This window comes from Labrus bergylta, chromosome 8 (assembly GCF_963930695.1).
Source record: "Labrus bergylta chromosome 8, fLabBer1.1, whole genome shotgun sequence".
NCBI classification, from domain to species: Eukaryota; Metazoa; Chordata; class Actinopteri; order Labriformes; family Labridae; genus Labrus; species Labrus bergylta.
In genome coordinates, this window is record NC_089202.1 from 31,475,555 (window position 1) to 31,488,513 (window position 12,959).

General features: G+C 45.9%; 1 long non-coding RNA gene across 1 annotated transcript in view; it reads left to right on the forward strand.

Annotated features, from left to right (window-relative positions):
• Nucleotides 1-8,794: 8,794 nt before the first annotated feature.
• LOC114921831 (uncharacterized) overlaps nt 8,795-12,959 on the forward strand; it is an 11,316-nt gene continuing 7,151 nt past the window's right edge. The window contains exons 1-2 of the long non-coding RNA XR_010666815.1: nt 8,795-9,050; nt 11,246-11,392. This is a non-coding gene — a long non-coding RNA (uncharacterized lncRNA). The remainder of the gene's footprint in view (nt 9,051-11,245; nt 11,393-12,959) is intronic.

A 12,959-nucleotide genomic window follows, 5' to 3' on the forward strand; every position in this document is an offset into this window, starting at 1 on the left:
GTGATTATGATGAATCTGAGAAGAGGCCTGTGTATCCACTCAGACACAGTGTGAGCAACCTCAGCTACGTGCTCATAGAGCATGCCCATTACACCGGCTTGATGATGAATATATGCCTAATCTCCCATTAAAGGCATGCTCCGAGTCTGCTCTCCAGGTACCCCCAGTACCTCCTCTCCAGGTGCCCCTGGCACCGCCTCCTCGGAAGGCGCCCCCAGAACCACTTCCTATTCAAGTGCCCCCTGTTGGTCTTCCTTTCCAGATGCCCGTTGCACCACCTCCTATTCAGGCGCCCCCTGTTGCTCTTACTCTCCAAGCAGCCCCAGCAACTCATCCTTTCCAGGCACCACCAGCCCCTCCAACCAATCCGGTACCTCTGGGCCCTCAAGGCTGGCAACCCCAGCAGCCCAATTATCTATTTGACCTTAATCAGGCTCAACCGTCTTACAGCCCTTACTTTCCCTCACTATGGCCCCCCGCTCTAACGTACAATCCACATCCATATGCAGCCCACACAATGGGATATAAGTCACATGTTGAGGGACCTACCTTCCCCTATTTCTATAAGGAAGACCCCCAAGAATACACAATGCTTAAGATGGCCCTCATCAACCTTTTACCTCCATGGGAAACAGAAATCTATAAGTACCAAATTCTTTTGGACCACCTTAAGCTGCCAGCTGCACGGCATATTGCATTGGCCTATGCTCATGACCCACAGCCCTATACAAGGTCCTTAGCTGCTCTAGACCAACAGTATGGGCAGCCCCACCATTTGGCACTGAAAGAGATAACCTCGATAATAAATCTCCCAAAGGTTCAACCTGGTGATTCTAATTCATTCCATGACTTTGCAGTAAGAGTCCAGTCCCTTGTAGGAATGCTTCAGGCTACGGGCCAGAGTGAGGGTGCCGTCAAGCTTGCCTGTTCCTCTCATGTACAGCATCTCCTGAGTAAGCTGCCTCCTGCCTCTTGGCCAGGACTCCCTTGAAAAAGAGGTTTTTAATCACAATGGGACTTTCCTGGATAAATAAAGGTTAAATAAAAAATAAAAAAAATACAGTAGCCAACTTTATACGTTACACTCGCTCCACCAGGCCTGGTACTCACTACACCCTGGTGGATTTTGCTGCATGGCTCCAATGTGAAGCAGAGTGCCAGTCTGTAGCTGCCCAAGTCAGACACCTAACCCCTGAAGCCCCAATGCAACACAGGAAGTTCACGCCAAGGTCTGCCCCTACAACTGCCACAATACTGCATGGCACCAATCCCACTCTCCGACTCCCCTCAGAGAAACCAGAATCCCAACCCAAAGCATGCCAGTATTGTAATTCACCAAGCCACACTTTAAATAAGTGCAAGGATCTGAAAGACCTGAGTACAGAGAATGTAAAGGCCTGGATTAAGCGGGAAAAGAGATGTTGGAGGTGTGCAGGTCTACACATGGCAACCAACTGCAACCTAAGGAAGCCATGTCCCTTCTGTAAGAAACATCTGGGCATTCTCCATCATGCAAACCAAAGGGAGATGGACTCCAAGGTATTATATCTGAATCCACAGTCAAGCGCTCCCAAAGTCCTTCTAAAGGTAGTGAGAGTGATCCTTCATAATTAACACCACACCATTGATACCTACGCAATTCTTGATGATGGCTCTCAACGTACCATGCTTCTATCAGAAGCCACCAAGTAGCTAGGGCTCGTAGGGTCCCCAGAGCACCTGTTAATACGTACTATCAAGCAAGAGACCGGAACCTTAGATGGTGCTTCAGTCAGTTTTGAGATTTCACCCTTCTTTAACCCACAGAAAACCTTCTCCATTAAGGAGGCGTTCACCTCAACTAAACTCTCACTGATAGATCAGACCTATGCAGTAGATAAGCTCCAGAAACGTTATTGGCACCTACAGGGTCTCCTACTACCGCCCTTTTCTAGGGTTCAGCCTTTGCTTTTGATAGGAGCAGATAACAGTCACCTTATAACCCCCACAAAGAAAGTTTGCTTTGGCCCACCAGGGACACCAGTAGCCATCCATACCGAGCTAGGTTGGACACTTCAAGGGCAAACTTTCCTTCAGGAGCACTCTGCCACCCAAGCCCTTTTCACTACGACTGGCACTCCATATGCAGAACTCAACCGCCAGGTGGAAAAACTATGGCAGATGGATATTCTCCCCTTCCGAAACGAAAAACTGATAACAAGGTCTAAACAGGACAAGCAGGCCATGGGAATGGTGGAGGCCAAAACCGTCAGAATCAACATTGATGGGACTGAACGTTATGCCACGCCCCTCCTTCGCATCCCTAATAGCCCAAAACTGCAGGCCGGCAAGGAGTCAGCTATGCCCCTTCTGCACCACACCGAACGCCATTTAGCAAAAAACCCAGAGCTAGCAGTAGTCTACACCAAAGAAATAGATAAGCTGGTACAGGCAGGCTATGTAAACAAACTCACTATGGACCAGATATCTCAGTCATTAGAGTCCTGGTACATCCCCCACCACATAGTGGAGCACAATGGGGAAAAAACGCATAGTCTTTAACTGTTCATTCTCCTACCAAGGCCAAGCTTTGAATGACCAACTCCTCCCAGGACCAATACTCGGCCCATCACTCTTAGGTGTGTTGCTCCGCTTCCGACAGCATCAAGTGCCACTCAATGGGGACATAAAATCAATGTTCCACCAAATAAGACTCCAGCCAGAGGACAGACCACTGTTGAGATTCCTGTGGCGGGACCTTAAGAAAGAGGACCCTCCAGATGTGTACGAATGGCAAGCCCTTGTTGAGCAATCTATGCTGTTCAAAGACATGGACAAGCCCATCAAGATCACAGTGGAAATGTTGCTGAAACAGTCCTTCAGTCCTTTTATGTGAACAACTGTCTACATTCCCTCCCTTGTTCAAGAGGCCAAAGAACTGATAACTGAGCTGAGAGACATGCTTTCCACTGGTGGCTTTGACATCAGGCAGTGGGCCAGCAACATTGAGGAAGTTGTAAATCATCTACCTACAGAGGCCCAGGCAGACAGTACAGAGCGTTGGCTGAGTCATGACAAGACAGACACAACAGAGGGCACTCTTGGGTTAAAGTGGCACTTCCCCTTAGACACTCTAGGCTACAAGCATAGGCCCGTAGTGTATACAGCTTTAACGATGAGGAACGTGTACAAAGTACTTGCAACCCAGTATGACCCCCTTGGGTATATAATACCTTTTACCACCAGAGCTAAAATCCTCCTCCAACAGCTGTGGATGAAAAAGAGAGAATGGGATAAGCCCATACCCCCAGGAGAACTTTCCAGAGCATGGTCAGAATGGGAGAACGAGCTCTCTTACCTCACCAACATTCAGTACCTAAGATGGTATGAGTACGGCATTCCCTGTACTGTGATGAAAAGAGAACTCCATATTTTTTTGTGATGCCTCCGAAAGAGCTTATGGCTCTGTAGCCTTCTTGAGGATGGAGGATGAGAATGGAGGAACCCATGTCTCATTTGTTATGGCTTGATCCCGTGTAGCTCCCAAGAAGCAGCTCCCAAGAAGCAGCTCACCATCCCTCGTCTCGAGCTATCTGCAGCCCTGACAGGTGCCCAGCTGGCTCAACTAATCAGCAGTGAGTTAACAATCTCCATTGACAAAACAGTGCTTTGGTCTGATTCAACTGTAGTTTTGACGTGGCTGCAGTCAGAGTCATGCCGGTACAAAGTCTTTGTTGCCAACCGCATTACAGAAATCCTAGAACTAACTTCCCCTGAGCAGTGGCGTTATGTAGGAACAGGCAATAATCCTGCCGACGACATAATGAGAGGCAAGAGATTAATGAAGCTGACCGTACCTTGCAGATGGAACAGAGGCCCATCATTTCTATCCTTGTCTGCGGATCAATGGCCCGTTCTTCCACCATCCACCACCCTGGCTTCTCCACCCTGGCCCTGAGCTGGTCTTTGCAGAGATCAGACGTTCCTACTGGATTCTTCGTGACTGGCAAGCCATTAAGCAGCACCAAAGGACTTGTGTGGAATGCAGGAAGTGGAGAGGTAAACCCATCATTCCTAAGATGGTGGACCTGCCACTTTATAGAATTCGTGTAACTAAGCCTCCATTCTGGTCTACAGGGATGGACTGTTTTGGTCCACTACTCATTAAGTTGGGTCGCTCAACCATTAAACGATGGGGCCTTCTGTTCAAATGCCTCACAACCCACTGTGTTCACATAGAGATCTTGACCAGTCTGAACACTGACAGCTTCCTAATGGCCCTCAGACGCTTTACTGCAAGACAAGGTCAACCATTTGAACTCCTATCGGATTGTGGGACAAACTTTATAGGTGGATCAAGGGAACTGAGTGAGGCATTTGCTGCGTTGAATCCAGCACTACAAGAGCAGCTGGGCAAAAGGAAGATTCAGTTCAGGTTTAACCCCCCTAATGCCCCCCACTTTGGAGGAATGTGGGAGAGGGAGGTGAGATCAATTAAGAGTGATTCTGGGGGCACAAACGGTAATAGAGGAGGTGCTCAACACTGTGTTGATAGAAATTGAAGGCATTCTTAACTCATAACCCCTTGGATATGTATCATCAGACCTGGCTGATCCTGACCCTGTGACCCCAAAAAATGCTTCTCATGGGGCGGCGGGATGCATCCCTTCCTCAAGCAGTGTATGCTGATTCAGCTATTGGGCGAAGGAAATGGAGACACAGCCAGATCCTTGCGGACCACTTCTGGACATGCTTTATAAAGGAGTACTTACCCAGCCTTCAAACCCATCAGAAGTGGCAAAAGGATTCTACCAACTTAACGGTGTCAGAGGATGTCATGGTTATAGATCCACAGTTGCCTAAAAGTTTCTGGCCCATTGGAAGGATGGCACGTCTCTTTCCTAGTGAGGATGGGCGTGTCCGCACAGTGGAAGTTGACATCAAAGGGAAGCTGTACATCAGACCTGTAGCAAGATTAATACCCCTCCCTTCAATGGACGACCCTAATCCCTTGTAGGCCAGTAATGGTTAATTTTGATTACGGTAATTTTCAAATGTGTTCCTACATTTGAGGGGCGGCTGTTGCAGATCCCACTTCCCCTTTAAGCCTAGTCTTAACCAATCAGACCACACCTGAGCAATTAAGGGGCCTGCAGCAGGCCATGCTCACTCCTTTTGTTTGCTTCACACTGCTGAACTGCATGACAGGCTGACAACTCTATTGTGCCTCTGATATATGCATTATTTGAGTGAGAACTTGATGTGTAAATATGATTTTGTGCATTTATGAGATTGTTTAGTTACTATGTAATTTGATTTACTGGTGTGGCCCTGATAATTGTTTTCCTTTTTCTTTAAGAGTTAAATCATCTGACTACTATGCTTGTCACAAGTGGAATCAAGTTGTTGAGAAATAAAGCATGAAGAAACTCTCCTCTGGTCCCTGCACTTTGATTGGTGTACCACTGCAGAAGCTCTATTTTTGAACTGGTTTTACACACACTTTCTACACTGAGTGTTTTTTTTGTAATGGTTTTATATGACACGCGAACATCAGCATACTTTCTCTGGAGTGTGATAAATAAAGACGGTCGCAGCTCATTGGCTGTCTTAAATTGTCTGAAAAAAAGTTGAATATGTAGTTTAAAAAGATCCTCGTGTAAAGGTTCCTGTTTGTGCTGAGGTGCAGAAAGCTGATGGACCAGCAGGGGGCAGCAGAGTGAGAAATAGAAAGTGTCTCTCCTTCTACAGAAACACAAAACCTCAGGAAAATTTCTCACATTTTCTTTTTAAACTTTACACAAAACGTTGAATGACACCAAAGAGCAGAGAACTCAAATGTATTCTCAGTGAGTTCATACTTCATAAACAAACTGAGAACATTCCAATCACAGAGGACACAGATTTTGTTTTTTACACTTAGAATACTGACCTTTAATTATGAGAGCATGAGAGTGAGGTTTCATATGAACTTCAGCTTCACATGACATCAATGATTCAGGAAAAAATGAAACAAGACGTGAAAAAAACATGAATCTAAAACGTCTTCTGCTTCAAGCTGCTTCATCATGTGATGATGATGATGTCACTGTCTGGCTCTGAGGTCATCACAGTTCTGCAGAAGTCAATCCCCTCACACCCCCTCGCCACTTCCTGTCAGTCATGCAATACACAACTTCCACATTCTGCATTAAAAAAATCTTGGAATATATTCTTGCCCCCTTGCCCACATATGGTCACTTCCTCAGAGAAAAATGGACCAGCCATCTCCTCAGAGCTTATTTTAGGTCAACAGGTTGCCGTGCCAACAGCTTGTCAAACTCCTAACTCCTCCCCCTCTTTCTGGTCTTTCGGACTTGGACCATCATTGACTAAATGAACTTCATGCTAAGACTTCAAAGTAGACATTGAGATCATTAACTTCTGAGGGAATAAATCAGCTGACAAGTAGGAACACTTTATCATTGACCAACAGTGGAGTCGCCCCCTACTGGACATTAAAAAAAATGCAGGTTGAATACAATTAGTTTGATGTGAAAGGAGCAATATGTAACTCTGTTTAAAATGTGTACTGCAGTCTAAATTCCAAACATTATAGAGAGCTGTCTCTCCCCCTCCTCTAGAGTCCATGCTCACTCAGGTCACCATGTGGTGGACTCTGAAGCTTCAGTGTTTATCCAGCTCTGCATGGGTCTGTAAACCTTTCTGTGTTCTAACCTCTCTCCATTTTTCAAAAGCATCTCCAATATTGATCCTAGTTTGAGCACGTTTCTGCTCGTGGAGCTTATTAGAAACATGCAGAGGCTTTTTAGGTCGGGTACAATCACTTCTATCTGAACCACTTCTCTTGAGATGAGATGAGATTCAACTTTATTGTCATTACACATATACAAGTATAGAGTAACGAAATGAGGTTTGGCATCTCACCAGAAGTGCAAATAAGCAGAAAGTGCAAGAGTCTGTGCTATGTACAGTAGTTACAAAATTTACAGATGTAGACAAAAAAAGTGAATTATTAGGTATATCTGGATGGCTGGATTAATGGGATGCTATAAATATAAATAAATACTATAAATAAGTAATGCTAGTGTATTCTTAGGATTATAATATACAGATTAAGGTGCAGTGAGCATGCTATACTAGTTTACAGATAATATAAAGAATATGGACATAATATGAACACAATAATACAGATGGATGAGAGATGTGTGTGTGTGACCAGGAGGAGTGGTGGGGGGATGATGGGTGTGAGGTGATATGCAGGGGAAAGGGGGGGGGTCAGCAGGGGGCGGAGAGAGAGAGAGGGAGAGAGAGAGAGAGACAGAGTTCAGAGTTCGGGGGGTAGAGTTCAGTAGAGAAACAGCTCTGGGGAAAAAGCTGTTCCTCAGTCTGCTGGTTCTGGTCCGGAGGCTTCTGAAGCGCCTGCCGGAGGGCAGGAGGGTAAACAGTCTGTGGGCAGGGTGGGAGGAGTCTTTAAGGATGCCGTGAGCTCGCCGCAGACAGCGTGTTCTTTGGACATCCTCAATGGCAGGAAGTGGACACCTTGTGATGCGCTGGGCGGTTTTTATCACCCGCTGTAGCGCCTTACGGTCTGCGACAGAGCAGTTTCTGTACCAGACTGAGACACTGCTGGTCAGGATGCTCTCGATCACACAGCGGTAGAAGTTCATCAGTACAGCTGAAGACAGGTGGTGTCTCTTCAGTGTCCTCAGGAAAAAGAGGCATTGATGAGCCTGAGTCTTGCCCGCTTCCATCGCTGCAACACCTGTTGGTTTGACCTGATAACTGCTCTCATATCTGGCAAACCGAGGGGCGTCCAAAACTGCTGTGTGGGGTCACCTTAAAAGCTTCTACCTTCTCTGGTCCAAACAAATCCAGAGCATTCAGGAGCAGAATCTAAAGTTAGAAGGAGGACATACTGGCTGCTGCATTGTTGTCAGAGAAGCCAGCACTTCAACATAGCATGTTTCCTTAATGATCAGAGAGTAAGATACCTTTATCATCTCACTCTCTACACAGCTCACTCACTGGATCTTTAAAGATGAGTCCTCTTCTCATCAACAGATTTAAAGTCTTTATCATATAAAGAGACATTTAACAGCCCATTGTTTCTGATTGGTTCTTGTGTCTGACATAAAGGTGGATCAGACTGGCAGAGGATCAGACATGAAGCTTGTTGTTGTTGTTGTGGTTGTTCTTTAACGGAGCGTGTCGGTGGATAATCTGCCGATCAGCCTGCTCTCTCAGTCTGACCCACTTTGATGATCTGAGCTGGGAGTGAAACTGACTCCAGATCAGCAGCCTGCAAACATCTGCTGCATCACACTCAACCAGATTACACTGATCCAGATGTGAGCCGAGGATCACACACACACACACACACACACACACACACACACACACACACACACACACACACACACACACACACACACACACACACACACACACACACACACACACACAAAGTCCTACATAAAGTATCACGAAAAAAGTACTTTTATTCTGAAAAAGAGAAACTTTTAATTTGACTACAGCTGAACTTGATTCAAATACTAAACTAATTAAAACTTATTTTTACACAAACAATCAAAACTGCTGAGAGAATACCAGATATTCAAAATAAATCACTAACTGTCATTTTATCATCAGGCCGGATGTCTCATTGTGTCCCGTCTGTTTCGGCCTGTGGGGGGCGCTGTGTGGCTGCCGAGGAGCCGCGGAGCCAGCAGGGAGTCCGGGGGAGGGGGGAGGAGGGAGGAGGAGGAGTAACCGGACACCGACTGACGGAGCGGCTCCTGGCCGGTCACAGCGCAGTGGAGTCCGGCAGCAGCAGGTCGGAGCAGCGGGGTCAGGGGCAGAGTTTGACCAGAGATCAGCAGTGAGGAGCCGGGGAGGCTCCGGTCCTCCGTGCCGGACTTTGAGCGTGTTTCAGCCTCTTTTCTCCGCGCTCCCGCCGCTCTCTGAGGGGAATAACGGAGTTACCGTCAAAGTGGGAGAAGTCCCGTCATCAGCCCGGTACCGGAAGCCTGACAGCCGCCAACATGAAGAAGAACTCCTCCGGGAAACGGGTGAGTGTTACCGGAGCTCGTCACGGTCCGTTTTATCCCGGGTTCAACCGGAGCTCGAGGAACAAAAGCCTCAAGGATTAGATCAAATCTTTTATTTTGAAAGGGAAATCAGCCTACAGCTGCTGAATAGCTGCTCTTCCGGACTTCAGAATAAAAGCGCTTAGATGTTTCTTTGCTCAGTTAAATAAAAGCGGTTTAAAAAGATCAGAAACACAGAAAGTGAGAGAGACTGAAGATTCCTCCTGAGAGGAAACGATCCGCGGGTTGAACCGGAAATCTGTTGAGCTGCTCCGGTTTCACTTATCGGACAGTTTAACCGACTTACATAAGAACGTAGACCCGAGTTAGAGTGACGTCACCTCCGAGTAGCTCACCTGGTTCATGTGTTCATCACCTGAGTGTTAAACTTTTTGATAACATTTCAATCCAAACGATATGAAGGTCGGTCACCTGTTCTTAAAGATTGTACAGGTAAACTCCCAGCTGTCATTGGGTGAGAGGCGGGGTTACACCCTGGACTGTTCACCAGCCAATCACAGAGCTGAAATATAGAGACAGACAACCAGACACACTCACATTCTCACCTACAGACAATTTAGAGTCAGCAGTTAACCTAACGAGCATGTCTTTGGACTGTGGGAGGAAGACGGAGAACCAGGAGAGAACCCACACATGAACGAGGAGAACATGCAGAGTCCACACAGAGAGACTCCTGAAGGACGGGGATTCAAACCAGGAACCTCCTCACAGAGAGACTCCTGAAGGACGGGGATTCAAACCAGGAACCTCCTCACAGAGAGGCTCCTGAAGGACGGGGATTCAAACCAGAAACCTCCTCACAGAGAGACTCCTGAAGGACGGGGATTCAAACCAGGAACCTCCACACAGAGAGGCTCCTGAAGGACGGGGATTCAAACCAGAAACCTCCTCACAGAGAGACTCCTGAAGGACGGGGATTCAAACCAGGAACCTCCTCACAGAGAGACTCCTGAAGGACGGGGATTCAAACCAGGAACCTCCTCACAGAGAGGCTCCTGAAGGACGGGGATTCAAACCAGGAACCTCCTCACAGAGAGACTCCTGAAGGACGGGGATTCAAACCAGGAACCTCCTCACAGAGAGGCTCCTGAAGGACGGGGATTCAAACCAGGAACCTCCTCACAGAGAGACTCCTGAAGGACGGGGATTCAAACCAGGAACCTCCTCACAGAGAGACTCCTGAAGGACGGGGATTCAAACCAGGAACCTCCTCACAGAGAGGCTCCTGAAGGACGGGGATTCAAACCAGGAACCTCCTCACAGAGAGAGCTAACCACTGTACCACCGTACAGCTCCAAACATAAACAACATAAACAGACAGCGTCACTCCCCGTGGTCACTGCATGGCGTCCGATCATGGAGGTCATCTGTTCTCGTCTGTATAAATGTGAACGTATGTTCACGGCTTACATTTCATTCTATGAAGCCAAAGGTCGTCCGGTGAAGATGAGCCTTTTGGCTAACTCGGGTACAAGACCTCTGTCTGAATGTCGTCTCAAACGATCCGTTCAACGCTTTCATCGTTAAAATAATGTTTAATATCAATGACAGGATTTATTTTATTATCTGTTTGTTTTGTTTTTATACAAAACAACAAACACTCATATGTCTGTGTGTGTGTGTGTCTGTGTGTGTGTCTGTGTGTGTCTCTGTGTCTGTGTGTGCGTGTGTGTGTCTCTGTGTGTGTGTGTGTGTCTCTGTGTCTGTGTCTGTGTGTGTGTGTGTGTGTGTGTGTCTCTGTGTCTGTGTGTGTGTGTGTGTGTGTGTGTGTGTGTGTGTGTGTGTGTGTGTGTGTGTGTGTGTCTGTGTGTGTGCGTGTGTGTCTGTGTGTGTGTCTGTGTGTCTGTGTGTGTGTGTGTGTGTGGGGGGGGGGGGTGTGTGTGTTTCTCTGTGTGTGTTTGAATGACAATAGATCGTCTGAGTGTGAGGGCGGAGCTCCTTTTCTTCTCTCCGACCCAAAACAAACTGAAGTAGTCAAAACGTTTCTCAGCCGGCCACAGTCCCTGGGTTCAAATATAAACATGACCACATGTTACTAAAGAACCGTTTCTGTCTTTCATCCAAAATCTTGATTTGATTGACTTTAAACGTTGTGATGATGACCGACTGGTCGTCCGTCAGAGGCTCACTAAGGTTTTCACCTGTTCCCCTCTCAGGGCCCGCTGGACTCGGCGCCGCCGCTCGCTCAACCCGAGAAGGTCGGCTGGATCAGAAAGTTCTGCGGGAAAGGGATCTTCAGGGAGATCTGGAAGAACCGGTTTGTGGTTCTGAGGGCAGATCAGCTGTTCATCTGTGAGAAAGAGGTGAGGAGGAGTGGGCGGGGCCTACAGGTGACTGACACCTGTCACTCTTACCCCTGTACAGGAACATTAGACGTTTACAGAACATCAGTGAGTGTGACCGAGTTCTGGTGAGAACCATGAGACTAAAGACAATAGATAAACAATTTAATTTTAGAATCAAATAATCAAAAAAGATTCTTCTTATTTCTACAGATAAACATCAGAGAACCCATGAGCACTCTGTGCAGCATTTATCACATTCTTAACGGTTCTGTTGATGTTTTGGTTTGACTGTAAACAGAACGATTCTCCTCGACTGTCTGCAGGAGTCGAGTTTCAGAGTGAGCTGAGACGCACACAGAGAGCTCCAGTTTCACTTCTGTACCAAACACAGGAGAGAACGTCCTCAGAGAACCTTTATCTACAACAGAACGTCATGTTAGAACCTTTATATATCTCACAGTCTGAAAGAACCTTTATCTACAACAGAACGTCATGTTAGAACCTTTATCTCCAACAGAACGTCATGTTAGAACCTTTATATATCTCACAGTCTGAAAGAACCTTTATCTACAACAGAACGTCATGTTAGAACCTTTATCTCCAACAGAACGTCATGTTAGAACCTTTATATATCTCACAGTCTGAAAGAACCTTTATCTACAACAGAACGTCATGTTAGAACCTTTATATATCTCACAGTCTGAAAGAACCTTTATCTACAACAGAACATCATGTTAGAACCTTTATCTACAACAGAACGTCATGTTAGAACCTTTATGCAGGACCTTATGTTATCCTTTAATCACTAAAAAGTTGTTTCAGAACCTTTTCCACTACAGAACTGTCTGATAGAACCTTTATTTAATACGGAAAACTTGGTTAGCACCTTATTACTACAGATTTCTCTTCAGTAATAACAGAACGTTCCACCAGAGCTTTGTCCTTTAGAACCTTTTCCAACTAGAAGCTACAACCTTTTTAACGTGAGAATGTTCTCCGATATACTGAGTTAGTCTGAAATTAAATCTTTGAGCTTACAAACTTTTACATCCCATGGAGCCTCAACTGAACATGTGTAGCAGGAGCTATTCTTTTAAAAAAAAGTTTTTTTGTTCTAACCCAGGCTTCCAGTGTTCCCTTGCATTGATGCGTTATGCTAAGCTAGGCTAGGTGTGAAACTATGTGTGACCATAGATCACATTGATCTGATGCTTGAGAAGATAGAGAAAAAGAGTGTTTTATTCAGATTTTTATAAATCTCACTGAGGTTTAAGGAAAGAAAAGTGGTCCAAAGACATTACCCTGAGGAACCCCACATGTTATTAAAGATAAAGAATGAATTTGTTAAGATAAATGAGTGCTATTTTAAATAACTGTGGAAACTTGGTGCTGGATTATGAAGTTCTCATTTCTCAGAGAAAATTAAGGTGTTTGTGTGATGACAGTGAAACTGTCACTTCTCTGTAATTTTAGATTTTAAGGAAGTCACAACAATGTGAAAAAAATTCTGTTAATTATCAGCATCGTTACAGAGTTTAAATCTTTAAAGACTCTGAGCAGCTTTTTAAAGGTTTTCAAGATTCAG